The sequence below is a fragment of the Dipodomys spectabilis genome, unplaced genomic scaffold, assembly GCF_019054845.1.
Source record: "Dipodomys spectabilis isolate Male_0828 unplaced genomic scaffold, ASM1905484v1 ptg000063l, whole genome shotgun sequence".
Lineage (NCBI taxonomy): Eukaryota > Metazoa > Chordata > Mammalia > Rodentia > Heteromyidae > Dipodomys > Dipodomys spectabilis.
In genome coordinates this window covers 2819973-2829372 of record NW_024870740.1, presented here as the reverse complement: position 1 = coordinate 2829372, position 9400 = coordinate 2819973, and positions in this window count along the sequence as shown.

The following is a 9400-nucleotide window of genomic DNA, read 5'->3' as shown; positions in this document are numbered from 1 at the left end:
CCATGGAACATTCCTCAATACAATAAAGGCTGTATATGACAAACCTACAGCCAGCATTATACTCAATGGTGAAAAACTAAAGCCATTTCCTCTTAACTCAGGAACAAGACAAGGATGCCCACTCTCTCCTCTTCTCTTCAATCTAGTATTAGAATGCCTAGCTACAGCAATAAGACAAGATGCAGACATAAAGGGGATCCAAATAGGGAAAGAAGAAATAAAACTTTCCCTCTTTGCAGATGACATGATCTTGTATTTAAAGAATCCCATAGACTCCACTCCCAAATTACTCAAGCTGATTCAAAACTTTGGCAAAGTAGCAGGTTATAAAATTAACCCCCAAAAATCAATGGCTTTTCTGTATGCCAACAATGAGAAAAGTGTGGCTGAAATTAGGAAAACAACTCCATTTGTAATAGCCCCACAAAAAATAAAATACCTAGGAATTAACTTAACTAAAGAAGTGAAGGACCTCTATGATGAAAACTTTAAAATCTTGAAAAAGGAAATCAACACAGAACTTAAAAAATGGCAAAACCTCCCATGCTCCTGGATTGGAAAGATTAACATCGTGAAAATGGCAATACTTCCCAAGGCTATCTACAAATTCAACGCAATACCTATCAAAATTCCACCTTCATTCTTCAAGGAAATAGAAGAGGCAATCCAAAAATTCATATGGAACAATAAAAGACCCCGAATAGCAAAAACGCTCCTCAACGGAAAGAACACTGCCGGAGGAATATCAATACCAAATTTCAAACTCTACTATAAAGCCATAGTAATCAAAACAGCTTGGTATTGGCATAAGAACAGACCTCAGGACCAATGGAATAGAATTGAAAACCCAGAAATGAACCTACAGACCTATAGCCATCTAATCTTCGATAAGGGAGCTAAAACAATAGAATGGAAGACAGACAGCCTCTTCAGTAAATGGTGCTGGCAAAACTGGTTAACTACATGTAGAAAACTAAAGCTAGATCCTTATATATCACCCTGCACCAGAATCAACTCCAAATGGATCAAAGACCTTGAACTCAAAGCAGACACTCTGAAAACATTACAGGATGGAATAGGAGAAACCCTGGGTCTCCTTGGCTCAGGCCGAAATTTTCTGAATAGAGACCCGGAAACACAACAAATCAAAGAAAGGTTGGACAAATGGGATTGTATAAGGTTGCAGAGCTTCTGCAGGGCAAATGACATAGCTAGCAAGATCAATAGAAAGCCCACGGACTGGGAGAAGATCTTTACTAGCCATACAACGGACAAGGGTCTCATATCTAAAATATACTTGGAACTCAAAAAATTAAACCACCCAACAACAAATCCTCAAAGAAACAACTGCCCAATAAGTAAGTGGGCGAAAGACTTAAAGAGAAGCTTCCCTGAAGAAGAAAGAAGGATGGCCAATAGACACATGAAGAAATGTTCAACATCCCTAGCCATAAAAGAAATGCAAATCAAAACAACATTGAGATATCACCTCACTCCAGTTAGAACAGCAAAAATCAAGAACTCTAACAACAACAGATGCTGGAGGGGATGTGGACAGAAAGGAACCTTACTTCATTGTTGGTGGGAATGTAAACTTGTTCAACCACTTTGGAAAGCAGTATGGAGGTTCCTCAAAAGACTCCACATAGAGCTCCCCTATGACCCAGCAATCCCACTTTTGGGCATTTACCCTAATGTTTACAAAAAAGACCACACTAAAGCTACCAGCACAACTATGTTTATTGCAGCATTATTTACCATAGCTAAGATATGGAACCAACCCAGATGCCCCTCAATAAATGAATGGATCAAGAAAATGTGGTATATATACACAATGGAATTCTATGCCTCCATCAGAAAGAATGACATTGCCCCATTTGTTAGGAAATGGAAAGGCTTGGAAAAAATTATATTAAGTGAAGTAAGCCAGGCCCAAAGAAACATAGGTCCCATGGTTTCCCTTATTTGCAACATCTAGTATAGGTATGAGTCAAGCGGAAAAAGTCAGAGAAGGTGATGTTAGGAAAACGAACCCTCAAATATGTATTTTAATGTTTTTGTTTCTTTCATGCATGTGTTTCTAACGCATTTATAAGATTATTTCTTGGTTGCTTTGTATGTCCCTCCCCCACAGTGTAACCCCTGCTTTCACTATATTTGATGTCAGTATAACATGTGGAGGAGATGGGGACAAACAAGTCGTTTAAGGATTCAGGTGGACCTGTTGCAACAATGAGAAGTACAAAATGTCATGTCAAAACCAGCTTTACAATGTCGGAGGGGGGGGAGGGGGGTATGATTGGTTGGGGGGGAGGTGGGAAGGCTGGGAAGGGAGGTGAAGGGTAAACAAAGGAGGAGGCTGCAATGCTTGGTAAGAAATGTATGCATTATCCTGACCATGTAATTGTAACCCCTCTGTACAGTATGTTCTCAAATAAAATAAAATAAAATTTAAAAAAAAAAAAAAAAGAAATTCCTCATAAACAAAAAAAAACAAAAAAAAAGAAGTACAATGGAGGAAAGACAGCTGCTTCAGTAAACGGTGCTGGCAAAATTGGTTAAACACCTGTAGAAAACTAAAGCTAAATTCTTATATATCACCCTGCACCAGAATAAACTCCAAACGGATCAAAGACCTCAGAGTCAAAGCAGACACCCTGAAAACATTACAGGAAGGAATAGGAGAAGCTCCAGGGCTCCTTGGTGCAGGCTAAAAATTTCCTAATAAAGACCCAGAAACACAACAAATCAAAAAAAGGTTAGACAAATGGGACTGCATGAAAATCGCAGAGTTTCTGCATGGCAAAGGACATAGCTAGCAAGATCAATAGAAAACCAACAAATTAGGAGATCTTCAGTAGTTATACATCACACAAGAGTTTCATATCTAAAATAAATTTAGAACTCAAAAAACTAAGAACTAAGTTCTCCAACAACAAATCCTCAAAGAAACAGCTGCCTGATAAATAAGTGGGCTAAAGACTTAAAGAGAAACTTCTCTGAAGAGGAAAGAAGGATGGCCAATAGACACATGAAGAAATGCCCAACTTCTCTAGCAAATCAAATGCAAATCAAAACAACGTTGAGATTCTACCTCACCCCAGTTAGAATGGCTATAACCAAGAACTCTAATAACAACAGATGCTGGAGGGGATGTGGCCAGAAGGGAATCCTACTGCATTGTTGGTGGGAGTGTAAACTTGTTCAACCACTTTAGAAAGCAATATGGAGGTTCCTCCAAAGACTCCATATAGAGCTCCCCTATGACCCAGCAATCCCACTCTTGGGCATTTACCCAAATGATCACCAACAAGGCTATACTAATGCTACCAGCACAGCTATATTTATGGCAGCATTGTTCACCATAGCTAAGTTATGGAAGCATCCCAGATGCCCCTCAGTAGATGAATGGGTCAAGAAAATGTAGTACATATGTACAATGGAATTCTATGTCTCCATCAGAAAGAATGACATCACCTTATTTGTTAGGAAATGGAAAGATTTGGAAAAAGATTATATTCTACTATGGAGCCTTCTTTCTGTGTCCAGTTCTTTTAGTATGTTTAAGTTTTTGGGGTTATTCAAAGGAGGAATAGAGTGGAAAAAGAGGTGGTTTTTATCTCAGTCCAAATCAAAATTCTCCAAAGGTTATTATTTTATATATCCCTTGGAATATTTTGTTATTGTATTTTCTTATTGGTGAAGTTATAGGACTTAGAACTATGCCCTGGCCAAAGATAAATCAGAGGGAGAAAAAAGTTATTTCTATGAAAAAATAGAGTTGAAAAACTGTTTGATTTTGGACTTGCTACTTTCGTATACATTTACAATGTTTTTTTTTTCCTTTTTTTATTGTGAAAATATCGTACAGATATTACATGGGCAAGATAATGAGTACATTTCTTATCAAGCATTGTTGCCTCCTCCTTTGTTTTCCCTTCCTAACCCTTCCCATCTCCCCCCCCACCTGAGCCCCCATATCCCCCCTCCAATATATTTTAAAGTAATTATATATTTTATTGAACATATACTTACACAATATATGTCAAGTACTATCATTTCAAAGCCTAAAAAGGAAATATCAATTGATTATAAAAATAAATAAAATGAAGCAGTTAACCAAGGTTACCACACAGCAGAAGAATGTCATGCTGGTAAATAGGAAAAATAGGTTATTAAATAGTTAAAATAAATTTCTAAATTGCTTAACTCATGGATTGTACACATAAGAAAGTAATGTAATTTAAAAAACTATTTTTCCATATTGTTTCTACTATGTAATTAAGAATTCTTTGTCAAATAAGAGAGCTGTTTTCTTCTCAATGGTCTTGCTTAGTGTAAAAATTGAGATCTATTTCTATGTATTAGTATTTGAATAGTGTAACTTCTGTACACATATGTAATGCTTATTTCCTCCTATCAATTCTCAATATAGACACTTTTTCATATTTCCCCTAGTTTTCTCTCATTCCATCTCATGTTCTCCTATATACACACATATTTCTCAGTAAAAGTAACCATTTTTATTAAAGTAAAAGATTTGATTTATACATGGAAATTAAAGACTGACATTTTAATCCCAAATTTTGCACCAGGTAGCTGGAGAGTTCCATGTCCCCCTCCATGTGCCCAGCTATTCCTGACACCGTCTTTCTCAATGGGATAGCAACTGCCGAGTCCGGAGGTGAAGCAGCTACAGCTGGGCAGCTGCAAGAAAGCTGGGGCTCACCATGAATATGCTCTGAATATGATTTGATTCCTGTGTTAATAACTTATTTGATGATGTTAAGAGGTGGTGGAACCTTTAAGAAGTGGAGTCTAATGGCAACCATTAGAGTAACTAAAGCCACTGCCCACTGAAATACATTGGTGTCATTGTTATAGCACTGCCATGGCTCCCTGGTTATTTCTTAATGCAAGGTGACTGTGAACAAACAAATCTGACATCTAGATCTCTCAGACCCTGCCTCCTCATGTGCTCTGTGCTTCTTACACATGCTCCCATCATAAAGCTATCCACTATAATGCCATGTGTCTGAAGTGAGATTCTAAGTATAAAGGGAACCATCCTGTTTGGACATTTGCCCTTTCTAACTGTAAACTAAATAAATACATTTTATTTTATTTTATTTTATTTTTAATTACAGGGAATTGAATCCAGGACCACATATATTTTAGCCAAGTGCTATACCATTTGTGCTATAGGTCCAGCAATGTTGTTTTCGATATAGTTTCCCATTAACATTTGCAAGATTTACCTTGAACTAATGATTTTCCTTCTGGATTATGGGACATGTATATGCAAACATATCTTTATATGTACTTACTTAGGTATATCTGTGTATGTGTGTATGCATATATACACATACACTATCCTGTCTATACAAGATATGACTTGTATTTCTGCAGCTTCAAATCATCAAAATTCTAGTTTGGTGGATCCGTTTAGTATGTTAACGTTTTACTAGAAAAGAGATTCTATACAGCATAATGAAAATAACTGAGATTTAAATCAGCACCTTGAATATTAATTCTTTCTTTCCTTGAAGGAGTCTAGGAAAAATTTTCCACAATTAGAAAATCTCTGTAAGTGCCATACTTCTCATTTGGAATTTGTTTTCTTTGTGAGTAAATAGAAAAATATATCATTTCGCTAGTCATCCTTAGTTTTAAAGTTTTCAAAGCCTAATTTTAATATTTGCATACAAATATTCTTTATTGAAATGATGTCACATCACTTACGATAGCTAACAATAAATACAGATGTATACAAAAGATCAGACTACAGAAATGGTGATCTCATCTAACTTGAGAATAGGAATAATGAATATTTATCTCATATAACATATTTTACTTTTCCAAAGACAGTACCGTTTATAGTAAATTTTCATCTTTGGTCATAGTCTTCTCCAGAATCCACGGCTATGCCTTCTTTGAGGCCACTCTGCTGTAGTGGAGGTCGACGAGGGCTGCTGTTTTTGCTTTAACATGCCTCAGACAGGCTCTTGCTAATACTTAAGACCTATCTCTCAAACTTGAGCCTTATCTCTCTAATGAATGCTTGTTCGCCAACAGGGCTAAGTGCCTAGGGAGAACCAAACCTCTTGATCCTTGCTTTATGAACATCTACTTACCGGATCTCAGGGTCAGAAGCTCTGTGATGTAGTCACTCTGGTATTGTACTCTCTCCAGGAATCTTGGGTTCAAACAGCCCCTGCAGCCACTAACTGCTATGGTGATAGATGGCCTCAAGCTGGTTTGACTGCTCCAGCCCTCAGGTATCTGAATTTCTGTAAGTCTGGACTTGCTACTTCACTGCTCAGAAGCCACAGTGTCCCCTCTGCTCCCTCCTGGCAGCCTACCTTTAATTAGGTGCTTCCCTAACACCTTGTCTCACACCTTATCCAAGGCTTCTTTATGCTTGTCCAGGCAAGACCTAAAAAGAATTACCTTATTTCTAGTTCCTTCCAATAGCACTTACTCCAATCTTACTCCTTCTTTCAATAAGAACAGAAAATGTACAATGCAATGGTATTTTCTTCAAAATTAGGACAAGCATTTGCTTTCCATTAGAAACATAATTTGGTCCTGTCTATTGTCCTCAGAAAGGAACCTGAACGTCCAACTCACTCTAAAAGCCTATTTAAGTCTCATATGTAGCCAGAATGTTAAGAAAAATTCAGGAAATTGTTGGATAATAGCCCTAGACAAAGATAGGTAGACAAATGTAACAAGTTGATTGTGATGAGAGGGGAAAATGTCAGAAATGAAAATGTTATTTGTTCTAGATAACATTGGCTTTAGTATGTCTTGATTTGGATTGGACTACTAAATAAATGAGCTTTCTAAAAAAGTTTATTCTTCCAATTTGAAAACAAATATTGTGTTTACTTATTAGATTGGTGTTTTATTTGAGTTGTTGTTGCTGTTGTTTTTATTTTTGTGATGGTCCTGGGGCTTGAATTGCCAGCCTAAGCACTGTTTTTAAGCTTTTATTCTGAAGGCTAGTGCTCTACCACTTGAGCTACAGCTCCACATTTAGCTTTTTGTTTTTGTTGGTCAATTGGAGATAGAGTTATATGGACTTTCCTGCCCAGACTAGCTTTGAATTATGATCCTCAGATCTCAGCTTCCTGAGTAGCAAGGATTGTAACTGTAGTCACCAGTACCCAGCTAGTTTTTTTTTTATTTTTATGCAAAAACAACCATAGAGTAAGTTACTATAAATTGCATTTGATGCAGATGTAGCAACAATAAACCTTAACTGACTAAGTAAGTTGTGTATAAAACTAAATAGTACAAGTTGTTATGTCAAAAAATGAACTTTACAACTTTGGCCCGGTGAGGGGGGTAGGGAGGGGGGTTGGGAAGATGGAAAGGGATGGGAAGGGGAAACAAAGGAGGAAGTAACAATGTTTGATAAGAAATGTACTCATTATCTTGCCCATGTAATTGTAACCCCTCTGTACGGTATTTCCACACTAAAAAATAAAATAAATAGTATTTGCTGTAATATCTAACAGTTTTCTGCCTTCTCTCACAACTATATCACAAAGATGAGGTAAAGAGCTAAGAAAATGAAAAGGAAGTTAAAACACGGGTATACCTGTGAGTCACTGAAAGAGGACCTAAAGAAGTATGTGATGAAGTCTTCACTGCACACTAACAAAGATAAAGGATACCTGAAGTTACAAGTACATACGATTCCTGAGAACCATGAGTGAATAAACATCAAATTGTATTTAAGAGTTAAATATACTTCCATAACAAGTGCACCAATTAATAATCCTCATTGGAAGATCACAATTAACATATCCTGATAAAAACAACTTATAAAATATTAATCTTGACTATTTTCTCTGATACTGTCATTATCTATTCATATCTAAACTGGTACAGTTGGTCAGTCTATCCAGATTGCTTATGGTATTCCAGACAGCACAGCACATAGTGTATTACCATTTATCCTTGTTTTAAGGTTGTACCCTTCTAAATGAATTACACAACTTCTGGTAAGATGATGGTAAACTCCCTAAATGAATTATACTTCATTTCTGGATTTTTTCAATACTTTGGAAGTCTGCCCACATCTGCAATTTCAGTAACCCATATTAAAAAAACCTCTGAAAATATTAAATGGAAATTCTAGAAATAATACTCTTAAGTTATTTATTTATTTAGGGCCAGTTCTGGGGCTTGAACTGAGGGTTTGGGCTCAGTTTTTGATCTTTTTTGCTCAAGGCTGGAGTTTTACCACTTGAGCCACAACTTCACTTCCAGCTTTTCAATAATTAATTGAAGATAAAAGTATCATAGATTTTCTTGCTCTAGCTGGCTTCAAACCATGATCCTCAGAAAGTGTCCTCTTGAGTAGTTAGAATTACACGCAGGAGCCACCAGAAGCTGGCTAAAATACTTGTTTCAAATGGTATGTCATTCTGAGTAACAGGACAAACTTTTAAACTGCCTCATTACTTTTTTCAATAGAAAAAATTAGCCCTTTGCCCAGTGTATACACCCTAGCCTATTCATTTTCAAGAGCTGGATTGGTCATCTTGTTTATCAAAATGCCTCTGATGGTTTTATACAGGTTTTTTTTTCCCCGGTCATGGGGCTTGAACTCTGGGCCTGGGCACTGTCCCTGAGCTCTTTAGCTCAAGGTGAGTGCTCTACCGCTTGAGCCACAAATGCCACTTTCTTTTTTCTGGTGGTTAATTGGAGGTAAGAGTCTCTTGGACGTCCCTGTTCAGGTTGGCTTTGAATCGCGATTCTCAGATCCCAGCCTCCTGCATAGCTAAGTATTACAAGCCTGATTCAACAGTGTCCTGCTTTATTTGGCTTTTTAATGGGCTGAGAGTACAAGTACAAGTACAGTACACCAGTATAGTAATGCTGGTAACTTGGTGTGTCAAAGTCAAGTTTCCATGTCTGAAAAGGTGAAAAGTATAAGTATTATTTACACTGAAAAGAAATGAGATGAAAGACATTGCCATATTCAAATAATGTTTATTACTATTATTATAATTGACCTATCTATTGTTAGCTATCAATCTGTCACTGTGTAAATTATATGAATTACATTTTAATTTAGGAACCTTTTGGAATTAAAATATAGTACATATAACTTTCAGAATAAACTGCCTGTATTTGCAGCATATCACCTGTAGATTGATTATGTATTGCTTCTTTTTCATTTCTCCTTATGTTAATTTTATAATATCTAACTTATTCAGTTGATGACTAATCTATTTATTTTTGCTGTTTTATTTCCATTAACATATCATAGACAGTTAATTTCTTTCCTAAAGTCTAAACCCATTGAAATTAGATGTTCAACTTCATAGTCATTTTTTGTTGTTACAAAAAAATATTCTGTGGAGAAAACAGTGAGTTTTTTTCT